General features: G+C 41.3%; 1 protein-coding gene across 2 annotated transcripts in view; it reads right to left on the reverse strand.

Moving 5' to 3' along the window:
* LOC147173489 (uncharacterized) overlaps positions 1-12,531 on the reverse strand; it is a 236,402-nt gene that overhangs the window by 199,312 nt on the left and 24,559 nt on the right. Inside the window, exon 1 of one of the 2 annotated variants that reach the window (XR_015094920.1) lies at positions 4,954-5,063. The exons of the other annotated variant lie outside the window; for it this stretch is intronic. The gene's annotated coding sequence lies outside the window, so the exon portion shown is untranslated. Of the gene's footprint in view, positions 1-4,953; positions 5,064-12,531 lie in introns of those variants that run through there. 2 annotated transcript variants of the gene reach the window in all.

Raw genomic sequence — 12,531 nt, forward strand, 5'->3', positions numbered from 1 at the left:
TAAAGCAAATAGTCCTTCTCCCCCACTCAGTCTCTGCTCACAAGCGATCAATACAGGTCGGCCCAGCATGGATAACACCTCTATCTTGAATAATGGCCTCTTCCAAGACCAGCTGACCAGGTAGGAGACATGGACAAGCTGTGAGGCCCCTCAAGATAGATCAAATGTGAGATCAAACACAAAGAACAAGACTCGGCATATAAATAGTAATCCTATTTTAATCTTACGTATGTCTGCTAAATGGTGTCACATAAAACGGCAAGTTCATAGTTTTGCACATTTGAAAGATCAAATTCGTCAAGTTGCAGTAATAGAAAGATTAGCAGCGAGCAGAGAATTATTATGACCTATTATGAGCAGCTCAGACAGCAGTAAAAACCACTGGTGCTTGGACAGCCCTGCCTTTGGTCTTAAAAGTGTCTTCCATATCCACGCAGGCATAATACTTGGAGGTGGGCTGGTCATCTGTTTGATTCCCATTAGCCCGACATTAGCCGCTGCGACCCTAATGTTATCCAGTCCATTACTCTGCTGCAAGAATAGTGGAGGGGATGATGCTTTTAGAAAAGAGGAAGGCCAAAGAGGTTCGGCATGGTTGGGCAGAGCTGGAGTGTGAACGGAGAAACGCCCATCGCCTATTCTGGAGCACCTCATGGGACACCCGGAGGGATAGAGCCTGTATTCACACTGGGCCGTTCCAACACACTCCAAAACACGATAGGAAGCACCCTCATCATGTAGAACGCAGTCAGTCAAAACGGGGCGCATCCTGTCATGCAGGTCTCATTTAAAATTTCAGTTACACCATCTACCAGTCAATGGATTAATATTTATTCATGTTAAACTTGTTTGTCCTTTGCAGAATCACCATTTGTAATTTGCATTGGAATAAATCATCTTGACTAAAATGGCATTCACACGTGCATTATTCTCTCCATTTTTTTGTTTTTAAATGTGTGTATTACGGTCGGGATGGAAAATTGGTGGTGTATGTATCATATTATCTTGCAAAATAAGCATTGAATACAACATAAAATATTGATATTGCCACTGTCCACAATTCATACAGAGCAGATTATGTGACTGTGACCTAAGATATAAATGTATAATTGTATTTGGAGATTCAATTATGTGTTGATATAATTTCTTTGAATACATAAATTATCTCACAGTTCCTGTATCCTGATAAGATCATATTGTGAGTTGCTCTGTAGTTCCCACCAGGAAAAATGCAGACAGCTGGGAAAAAAAAAGGGGGGGGGCAGTAAATGTGTTTTCATGGGAAATGTAATCTCTTTCAATGGCAAAAAAAATAAAAAAAATAAAAGAGGATGTCTGTAGAAAGAGGGAGGTGACTTTTGACATTCAGGACTGTACAGTAAAACCATGGTAATCAAATGATGTGCGACAACCTCAAATTTGGACCTTAAAATATCCTCAGCAATGTGGTACTGTGCAGGGAACTTTAGACTGCTTACCAGGGATTGTAACTTCAAGGATTACAGGGAGAACCATCATGACTAAACATTATTTAGTGAAGCTGAGTGTGTTACTCTATGCGGTGATCAAGGCCTGCTGGATTTCTGGCAAGAATTTGGAACTAAACACATAGACATGAGGCAGCTTAAAGTGAAAAACTGACACAACAGATGATTATATTAATAGTATCAGGTTGGGGCTGGGCGTCTCTAGCTGAACTCGTTTACCCCACCCCAGTATTAGTTGCAGTCCTGATGCCCCCGCTCAATTACTCCGTTGCTATGGCCCTGAGAAAAGATGGAGTCCAGGAGGTTCAGCATGGATGGGCAGAGCTCAAGTGTGAACAGAAGAAACGCCCATTTGCCCAATCTACTTGTCCCCAAATCCCTCTGAGACCACAAAACGGGCACCGGCCTCTATTCATCGCACCATTGTCAAAAACAGAAGGCGTGAGTAGTTATGATTGAGTCTTTTTGCCCCTGGCACAACTTCAGAAACAAATTTTTAAAATGGCAACCCCTTCATTTTTACATATCCACAATCATGTCCTTCACCCATAAATTAAAATAGGAGACTAATGTTTACCTAACTGCTCCAACATGTGCTTGGTATGCTAAATTTTTTGTTACAACCACTCCCTTCCTGTTTTTCCTAGTAATTCCCTATATTATTAGGTCCAATTGTGCTAATTGCTGTGAAGAGTGGCCATAGGACATCAAGGCACTTTTTGACAGCAATGAAGTGTGCATATGTGCTGAAGTCGGTAACAAGTGGTACTGTCCTAGAGCTGAACCCAAGAACCGCTCTTTCACATGTCTCACCTTTCATCCCATGACCCCATTATTTCTCCTTCCATATAGGAAACCTCACTAAGCAGAAGATGGTTGATTGCCCGGGCCCTCGGATTGCTCTCCCTCTCATAATGTTATCTTAAGAAATGTGGAAACAATTGAACCTCCATTTGACTTTGGCAGCTAAAATGACTACCACATTGGCATCATCCAAGAACGAACATACACTTGTGTATGCGCGTGTGGTGTTAGTGTGGTGAGTTCCCTCCCTAGAGATTCCACAGAGGGATTTCAGGGGTTGTGTGATCCAGTGCCTCTCATCATGGCAAATTGACCATGTGCACTTGATGGCCAGTTGAGTAATCTCCTGACACGTCGGCTTTAGCACACCATTCTGCAATCACAGAAAGAAAAATAACTTTGGGGAAGAAAAGTCATAAATAACCGGGCAGAGAGGGAGAGTCACTCTCTCCGTGCCCTTTGAACCTGGTAGTGAAAACAGTCAATAAGAGAGGAACCACATGATTTCCACTTGAGTTGTGAGGTTGTAATCATTAGCAGGGCCATTATATGCCCTCAAGTGCTGTGCTAACTGTGAATGTTCAATATTGTGAAGAAAAACAAATCATTTGTGGCTCAAGGCAACATTTCAAGGTAAAGCAATACTGCTGTTATCCGGATGGGAAGTGACACAATCTTCAAGAACGACAATAAATTCTTGAAAGAAAATGAGCGCCGTCGACATGGGTTGTTATAGTAGTGCCTTTCCCTGACTTTGGTGCAGTTCCCACTTAGTGACAGTATAAAGGTAACAGTTAGACCTAGTGATTATTGGTTTGTTTTAAATCTTTATTTATTACCGATGCGATACTCAAATCTTCAATACTCACCGATACCAAGTGCCAATACTATTAGTACTTATGATACATAAAATTTTCCCCCAAAACAATGACAGATTTAAAAAAAATTCAAGACCTATATATCCAATTATAACAAATGTCCTTAAAATTGTTTTAAATTAATGGCAATTATATATTTGTTTAATTTGCTAATAAAAGTCATTTTGCAGAGCACACAATAACATAAAATAAAATAGATAAATAAAATGAAACAAATAATTCAGCGGGGGGGGGGGGAATCAAAATCAAAATTGGTTGAACAACTTCTTATTAAGGAATAGAGTGAAGTGCAAATAATTAAATTCAATACAATAGTGTTTCAAGTAATTTAGTAATATCTATCATGTTAAGAATTCCTTAAGCTGTTTATTGAGTAATGTTTAATTATATCTTGTTTTGAAATCTATGCTGCTCTGTATTTCCGTTTCCTGTTTCACGTTCTACGTTCGTCATTCATCTCATAGCAGTGCAGTAGTCAATGACGATATACTTTATAATATACAAAGATCTGTCTGCACTTCCGAGCTAATTAGATTGCTGAGTACAACTGAAGACTTATGTGTTCTCTTACCGGAGCCCCCTGTGGCGGTCAATAAATGTAAAATAACCATTTCAGCCTTTAGTTCCTGACCGAAAAATAGCCACAAGAGCGGGAGCAGATAACAGTATCGATACTCGCCCACCCCTATTATTTGTTCATATTATCGTATCATACACAAGTACAAAGAAAAATCAGCTTTAAAAGGGTGATTTTTGTGGGGGGGGTGTTATACACGGGTGCGTGTTACAAGATTTTTTCAATAATGATGTTGGCAGAAGATTGTTATACAGTGGCACAGTAGACACCAAAACTCTCGTCACCACAGCCCATCAGATCGGGTCCTCCAAATTGAAAATTTCTGCTGGCATCATTGGAGGGGCGTGTAATGTACTGGTGTGCTGCAACATATGTATGGGTCTGACTCATGACCCAGCCAGAGGCCTGTCTAGGAACGTAATTGTGCGCATGAAGCAGGATGTACTCACAAGAGAGGTTGGAAGGAGCAGAGAGAAGAGGGGTAACAGAGCAGGGGAGAGGGGAGGGCGCTTGAAGGGTTTAGGGGGAAAACGTGGTCATCAATTGCTGGCAGCAGATTCAGGGAGAAGATTATTGGACAGTAACCTAGTGGCAGATGTCTGATGAGTATCTATTAACCTGCTTCTTACATCTCGGCGACCATGTTACTGATGAATTCAGACCAGGAGGCCGTGTACCGCCCAATAGGAGGGGTTGCTAATCCCTCTCCGCGAAAGAGCTGCCAGCGACCCCAGGACCTGATTGGCTGTATTTGTACTGCGCTGGCACAGCAAGCTCAGGCAGGATATAGCTGAGGCAATACGAGTCAGCCCCTGCTGGGTCCGCTCCATTGCTCCTCTATCATCGTATCACTCCTCTTTTATCCCCTTTTCACCTATCTCGCTAAGGTGTTATGTCTATCAGACCACCCATTGCCCTATTTACCTGTCAATCCACTTAACCTTTCATACGTCCTTGCCTCTTTCGCTCAGTCGATAGATCCCATACTCTGTCTAGTACCCAAGGTCTTCGTGACGAGAATATGTTTGATAACCAGTTTCAAAATGCAAACCAGCTTGAGCCTAATGGCACAGCTGACAATATAATCACAGTAACAATCAACAAAATAACAGCTTTGACGTAGATGCAATGAAAGCCGTATATGTGGTTTGAGATACTTGACCACAGGTTTCCATCACAGGTGGTTAAGAAAGAATTCGCATCTCACCATACTCGTCCTACAATCTGACGGGCTTCATTCCATGTTGACGTCGGATGGAATTAATAAACCAAGAGAGAGATCAGGGTCTTTGCTCAACATCTGGTCCTCTATTGAAGGCACATGGGTCGAGCTTGGCCAATGACTCACGAGCATAGATGGAACCTTCATCCTGAGCCCAATCAGTCTTATTGGGGCGGTGAGGTAATGGATCTGCGTTGGCCTCTCTTGTCCTTCCAAGCACAGCTGAACAGCAAGATCCTGCATAGGAGACCCAAAGCACCAGGTGACTGTCAACACCTGCTGAAGGGATACAATGGACCCCATGAAGAGGAGATACACAGAAATTGGACAAAAATGATCTATAAGAACTGGAATTCCAAGGGATCATATATACCAAGACCGGTTGAATAGAGTATAACAAGAATTGTTGTATTAATTAGCAAACCTAGCCTTGATACATATTGGGTGATTTGCTATTCACAAATTCACCTTTTCACAAATGTGTTTTGAGGTGAATCTATCCTCTGCTATGTCCTGAAAATTTGGTCAAAACCACCATGTTACATCTTGATTCCACTGCTAAAGAACTATGGTGAAGTGAATGGGAGGAACTCCATTTCAACTTATCATTTTAGGTATATTTCTAAGCCCCAATGACAGAGACACATGCATCACTTTCTTCGCCAGGCTATCACAACCTGATAAAAGTTAAGCTTGGTCAGTGAAAGAGGAGAGTTGTCTTGGCTCTGATGTAATGGTGGAAAAGTTATAGAGGAAAGAAAAACAAAGACAGAAATCCTATACTTTGGTAGGTCGTAGCAGGTAAGGCAGTGATGTATGGCCTGGATACTTGACTTGGTTGAGTGACTGTCAACTTGGGGAAGGAAGTCCAAGTTTCAGGATAAAGTATAGCGACTGTATGGTGACCCATAAACTTGTCTCAGTGGTTGTAATGAGGTCAGATTACAGGCTAGTCTACAGACTGGCTGTAAAAGGTTTGCCCGTAATCCCGCAATCATTAAAGGAATGCTTTGTTAGAAGAGGATGGAGGAGAGGTGAAAAAGACAGAGTCGGTGAAGAAGTAGGGAAGAATGTAAGAGGTGTGTGGGGGGAACTCAATAACACTTGATTCGATATGAAAAGCCTCTTGTTGCCACCCAGGAGAAGTCAGGCTAGGAAGGATGTGAGGGAAGCCAGCCGAGAGATTCCAACAAACAGGAACAAGACGTGCCTTGTTCCGGGTTTAAGGAGCAAACAGATTAAGATGAATTGATGCAAGCTTAGTGACTTTGGAGAATGGGGCAGGGGGAAAAAACGCCCACGGATCAATAAGGCTTAGGAAGCAAGCAACCAAAGCCAGAATCTCCACTCACATTCAGTGGGGATAACACTCAATGGAAGAAAGGTTTGCTTCTCACTTTTTTTTAATCTGTAAAGGTCAAACATTGTGTTTTTCTATTGATTTATATATTAATGATGCATTACGAATTTGGTAGATCATGTGCAGTTGATTGTTGATTAATTGTATTTCCAAACAGCTGAGGTGAAATGGAGTAATGGGATTCAACCAGCAGAAGTGCTGTTGATTCATTAACTAATTTGCTCCCCAAAATGTATTTATACATTTTTGTTAATGTTTTTTTTATGCTAAAGCATACAGAAGGCTTTGATTCAGCCGCTGACCTGAAGAGGTCGCTTAAAGCAATGGTAGTTATTACAAAAAACGGCCAGCAGGTAGGAGCAGAGTATAAGAAATCAACCAGGGCCATGTTACAACAAGCTGTTTTCGCCACGGTTTTAAACAGATTTGTGAATAATGATGAAGCTTTCTAATGCTAATTGCTGCAAAACAGAAATGTACTTTTTTGTCCTGAAGAAAAAAAAGACTAGTCTTTCTTTTGGTAGGTTCCTTGTTTTTATAGCAATGGAACACAATATTCTGTGGGCCTTGCAAAATCCGTCAAAATCCAGTAAAACAACCGGGAGCGAAGGGGGTTGCTTCAGTGAAAATGGCTGGGAGTGAATGAGTTAAGTAGCTTTTAAGAACAAATATTCCGGCGATGGTCCTCAGGTATTACAAATTATTTGGACAGCATTGTTTTGTCTTTCTATTGTTTTACTGGCAGCTAATTTTCCTCATAGTTGTTCAAGAAAATTTAGTATAATACAGTACAACCATTTTTAATGATATAAAAGCACAAGGAATTCAATGGTATTCAGTATAGTTGAGGGTATTTGTTGTTTATTAGCTACCACGTGGAATATTGTAAGCGTGCTTGTAAATCTAATCTAAATTCTACATTCTGTTTTTTAAATAAAGATTTTGTGTGAATATTTGCAACTTTTTTTTCCATATAGCCTTTTAGAAAATTAGAAGGTCTGCACTTACTGTGTGCAACAAACCTCTGGGGAGTTAAACGAAAGCACATGAAGATAACACCAAGTCATATTGCTGGTAAGCCACATACATCCGGTGTCCCACAGTGCACTGTGACGGATCCATGCCTAAGCCAGCTTGGAGAGGCCTGTACCCTGATGTTTGCACAGATCACAGAGAATCATTTAGGTTAACATGGCATTTATACAGCAAAGCCCTGCTATCTGAGGCTGGATCTGATACTGTTGTTCTCGTCTATACTGGAAGATCTCAGGCCTCCTGACAGGAGCTGTGGCAGAAGCTATTTTCTATTGCTAATTCCTCAAGAGGTCTTCTGGCAATGAAAATGAGCGCACAGCGAACTCATGCATTCGATTACACAAATATGAGACAGGGGTCTTAGATATCTATTGTGTCAATATTAGCACATTTGAGAAGAGTGTCAAAAATCATTCTCTGTGTGCTGAATTAATGATTCAAAAATACGGTTGTTCAGTTGCTGCCTTTACACTAGGAATAAAGACATTGTTCCGTGATTCAAAATTAAAATCAAACCGGGAACGGAATGGGTACAAAATTCGGTCCATAAAAATATTTGTCAACTTGTCAACGAGGGTAGGAAGGGGACACAGAGTGGGGGATTTCTAAAAATCTAGAATTCCGAAATTAACAGTCGCTGACCCTCAATTCATTTTAAATTTGAAAATAATTAATGTCCTAAAATACACTGTCAAACATACCTGCAATGTTATCACTATCAGTTTCAGCTAAACAAAGTGTAGGTTTGGAGGCAGATGAGCATTGGCTGCCGTTTCCCAGTGTTGTGTATTTATTGTATTGTGTATCATTTCTGTGACCGCAGGTGTGCCCTTCAACCCCAAAGTCATTAGCCTTTCCAGACCTGGTCTGTAAACTGCAGCACGCCTGCTGGAAAATGTGCAGAGAAATAGAGGGAGAGAGAGAGAGAGAGGGAGAGATGGACAGAGAGAAAACGAGAGAGCTGGAAGGGAAAGAAGGCTCCGGGGCCAATTACGGAGCAGAGAAAACAAAGGGCTATATTTCAATGATTCCTCCAGCTGTGCTGTTTATGAGCTGTGTGCTTAGTCGCTCTGTGACCTTCACCTCCACACTTGGCCTCTCTGAGGGAAAACAAGCTAAAATGGCCCCATGTTCAATCTTTCATTTCCCCTTGTTCTGCCACTATTCCTGTTGTGTTCTTACCGGTTAATGAAAATGTCTGATTTGGGTCCCCTACCATTTATACCATTAATATTTGTGATTTCACATCAGCACTACAGTGACCCTGCCATCATATCATGGTAGCATGAGTTGAATAGCCTCACATTTAAAAGTAAGGGGGAAAAAATGTGGACTGTTCTCGGGCTTAATAGCAAGGTGTATGTCATATGTAACCCTTATAACCTACCTGTCAGTCGGAACCTCCTGTCGTCACATACACACACATGCGCACCTATTACAGACCTCATAAGCAAAGTCTGAATATCAGTCACTGTGGCCCTGTGACAGGTCTAACCTTCCCAAGCGGCAGGAGACGCCGTCTTCATGGCAGTCCTATTGACCAGAGCAATAAGCCGTTCTATATGGTGAATTAAAGTCATTTTCCACATGCTACCTCAGCACGATCCATTGTTCATGCAAGCTCCTGCTGACCATGAAGAGAGGTGGGAGGCGAAAATGACCCTCATGTACTCAAATCCAAATTACAACGCTTGCGTGGTTTACATCATTTTAAGGAGCCGTCCTCCGAGGAAAGACGAGTGTTTTCGTTCCCCACTCGTGACATAAAAGGTGTAGTCATTATCACAGTCACTTGTGCAGCTATTTTGGCCTCTCAGAAGGAGACCTTGGTTCCAGAAACAAGAATTTGCTTAGAGGCATATGCTGGGGTGATTTGATGACACTTGGCCCGACCTTAAGTTGCTTTAATGGTATTCAAATTTTACTCAAAGGTGCCATACAATGACGACTATTAACGCAACGGGGGAAAAAACTGAACTCTCTTATAATGACAAAATTTCCAAAGTCCAACATCTCCTTTTCAAGTAGCCAACCTCCTGTTTTATGGCGGGGGATCGAACATGCACCGTGACCACATCTCCGGGTTGGGAGCGTAGAGCGCTACTAGTGAGTGAAAAAAATTCTGGGCTGCGAGCTCAAGCCCTCTATTTGAATGTTCAGGAAGTTAGGGTTAGGTTAAATATATAATAACAAGCACACAGAAAACCTTTTTTTCCCTCTGCACCCCTCGACTTGGGAGCGGCCCACGGTCTACCACAACACAGTGCACTCTGCCTCTCATTTGTTGTGCTAAGTGTCAGTCAAATTCAACACATGCTAATTGAGAGCAACTTCTTGGCTACTGATTTGTGCAAAGGGCTACAAGTTTGATGCACACTTATGAAATAACAAATTAGCTAAAATTACATTGAATCATGTTATTAGCAATAGCAGAATATATATATATATATATATATATATATATATATATATATATATATATATATATATATATATACTGCTATTGCTAATAACATGATTAAAATCGGCTGAGTTGACCACAAAATTTGGTCAACACATATATTTCTGCAATATTTCCCAAGTAATCAATGGAGTAATCGATAGAGTAATCAAGTTTAAAAATATTTGTTAGTGATGGCCAGAGTTAATATTAATAATTCATCATTGGTGTGAAGACACTGATCATGTTAATGATTTCTCACAAAACTACTGTATATGCAAAATGACTACATGCAACACTTTTACTTCTATTATTTTTTTCTCTGTGTTTACATTTTATTTTATTTCTAAGAAAATCACAATGCCCTGTCACTGGTGAGCTATTTTTAGGACAGGCCCGCGGGCTATCGGGCACCACGTTGATAATACTTGCACTAGCATATGCCCTTCTTGTATGTTCTCAGTCCATGCTTCCATTTCTGCCTTCGGAAATTTGCAAGCACAAAAGGAAAGAAAAGGGCGGGGGCGGGGGGCTTTTGTTGGCAAATGCCGCACTGTAATATGTTAGGGCCATCTGCAGAGTCCAGTGGCTGCTCTCCCTTGTTCCCTGTGTCAGAGGTTGTGTTGGAACCACCACGTACCTCATTCCGGTCTCTGCTGAAATCAGTGCCGGTCCGGGACCGAGTGACAAATGATTCCAATCTAGCCTGAGTGCCCTTGACTTGACCCTGACCACTGTAGACAATAAGGGTAAGCTCAGTCACTGGAAAAGATGTTCTGTGCTAATAAAGCAGAGTGCAGAGCAAGGGAAGCAGCGAACAGAGGCACAGCTGGGGAGGGAGGAGAGAGTTCAGGTTCTGACCTCTCAGGTGCAGGTTGATAATGAGTGTCCCTGTTTGCTCTGTGAAAATGACCACGGAGGGATGAAAGGAGTCGGGGCACAACAAAGAGCCCCATTCTCTGCTGTTCTGAAATGTGATCATTCCTGAGGATTGGCTTATGAAAGCACCCCGTATGCTCTGTCGAAAAGGACGATTAATACAAAATGCAAACGTATTGGACCATAGTTGCCGCCACAAATACCAAACACACCTCCGTTAAGACCCCACACATGCAACCCGAGCAAAGAAATAAAAGCAGATGTTTACTTGCACACATGCAAGCAAAAACACACAAAGACATGCAAAGACAATATCCCAAATCCTGCATTCTGCTTATGGCTCCCCTTGTCTTCTTAATAAACCCTATAAAATGAGTGTGCTCTTGCCAAGCACGGTGCCATAAACATGCCACTCCAGAAAGGTTCTGGGCATCCTGCTAGTTATGCTAATGAAGCCCCCACCCTCTGTTTTCCACTCTCTCTTATCCTGTTGGCACAGCCTTCAGTCTTTCGCAGTACACCACTCCATTGTCATCCCCTGCCCCTGTTCAGCTGGCATCAGACAAGATAATACACAGCAAAACGAAGATCCAAGAATCCTTGTATGAAAAAAAAAACATGGCACGAGGATGTGGTTATTATTTCTTTGAAATAACTCAAAACCAGGCCATTCTTATTTATGTTTGTGTCCCAATTTGTAGCAAAATGTGGAACAAAATATAATGATCTTAAAATGCGTGCATGAAGCTAATTGTGATGATATAAACAGCTCAAGAGTAAATAATAGAAAAGAAACACGGCAAGATCATAACTTATTGAACGAACTAACCTTCAACTTGTGTCTCCTGAGCTTTGAGCTGTGAAAGTGGTTTTGAGGCAAGAAGTAGAGGCATGACTTCTTGTACTGCTGATTCTGGCAGAGTGGAGAGCACGAGCGGGCTCTTTGTTACGGAGACTTAGAAGAACTTATTGTTGCGAGAGGAAAGTGCTGGGCACAACAGGAAGCAGTGAAGTCTGCTGAACTCTGCTGAGTGTCAGTGCAGTAGCAAGGATTATACCCTCCATCCTTTGGCTGCTTAACACATAAACCAGTTGTCCACCCAAAGCCCAAAGTTTTGTTTGTATGAGTAATGTGTGTGAAGATGCATTCTTGGTTGGTGTCTGTGTGCATCATCCAAGACTTGTTCAGGAGGCCAGCACTCTGACACATGGATTCATGGCTTTCCTGCAGAGTGTGGTGTATCGCAGATACTTATGAAGAATGTGTTGGATAAGGAACAAACCATGGACAGTATCAGCAGGGAGATGTAGGACCTCATCTTACAAAGTAAGCCCTTTGTAGGCCTCACTTTGTGAAAAGTGCAGAATAATAAATAGTTTACTCTTATGTAATAGTCTTTGTCAAATTTGCATTTAGACCCAAAAAAAAAATTTCACAGGATGCCCAAAGTATGCTAAACAAACTGGTGGTGCTACAATCCATAGTTGTAAGGCCAAGAGGAATCACAAAATAGGCAACTAAACTAAGGAATATTAATTGATCACGAAGAAATACATAAAATGTGTGGCAGCATTATTCTGCTCAATACTAATAGCAGTAAAAGTTCATGAAGGTCTCAACCTAAAATGGCATACAATCAACTAGTTTAAGCTCCCTCTAATTTGCTAGCCAACCACAGGACTATGTTTTTTGTTTTTAAACCATTTTTCATAAGATTGCTTTTTTATTTATAGCCTATACAAATATGTATTGTAATCATGACTTTACTACATGGCTAGTAATGTCTGTGTCTTTGGAACGGAACTCTACCATAAATGTAGAACTTAAAACTTAAAAAACCTAGATTAT

Source organism: Leptonotus elevatus, chromosome 5, assembly GCF_054856555.1.
Source record: "Leptonotus elevatus isolate MCC_2025b chromosome 5, RoL_Lele_1.0, whole genome shotgun sequence".
Classification (NCBI taxonomy): Eukaryota; Metazoa; Chordata; class Actinopteri; order Syngnathiformes; family Syngnathidae; genus Leptonotus; species Leptonotus elevatus.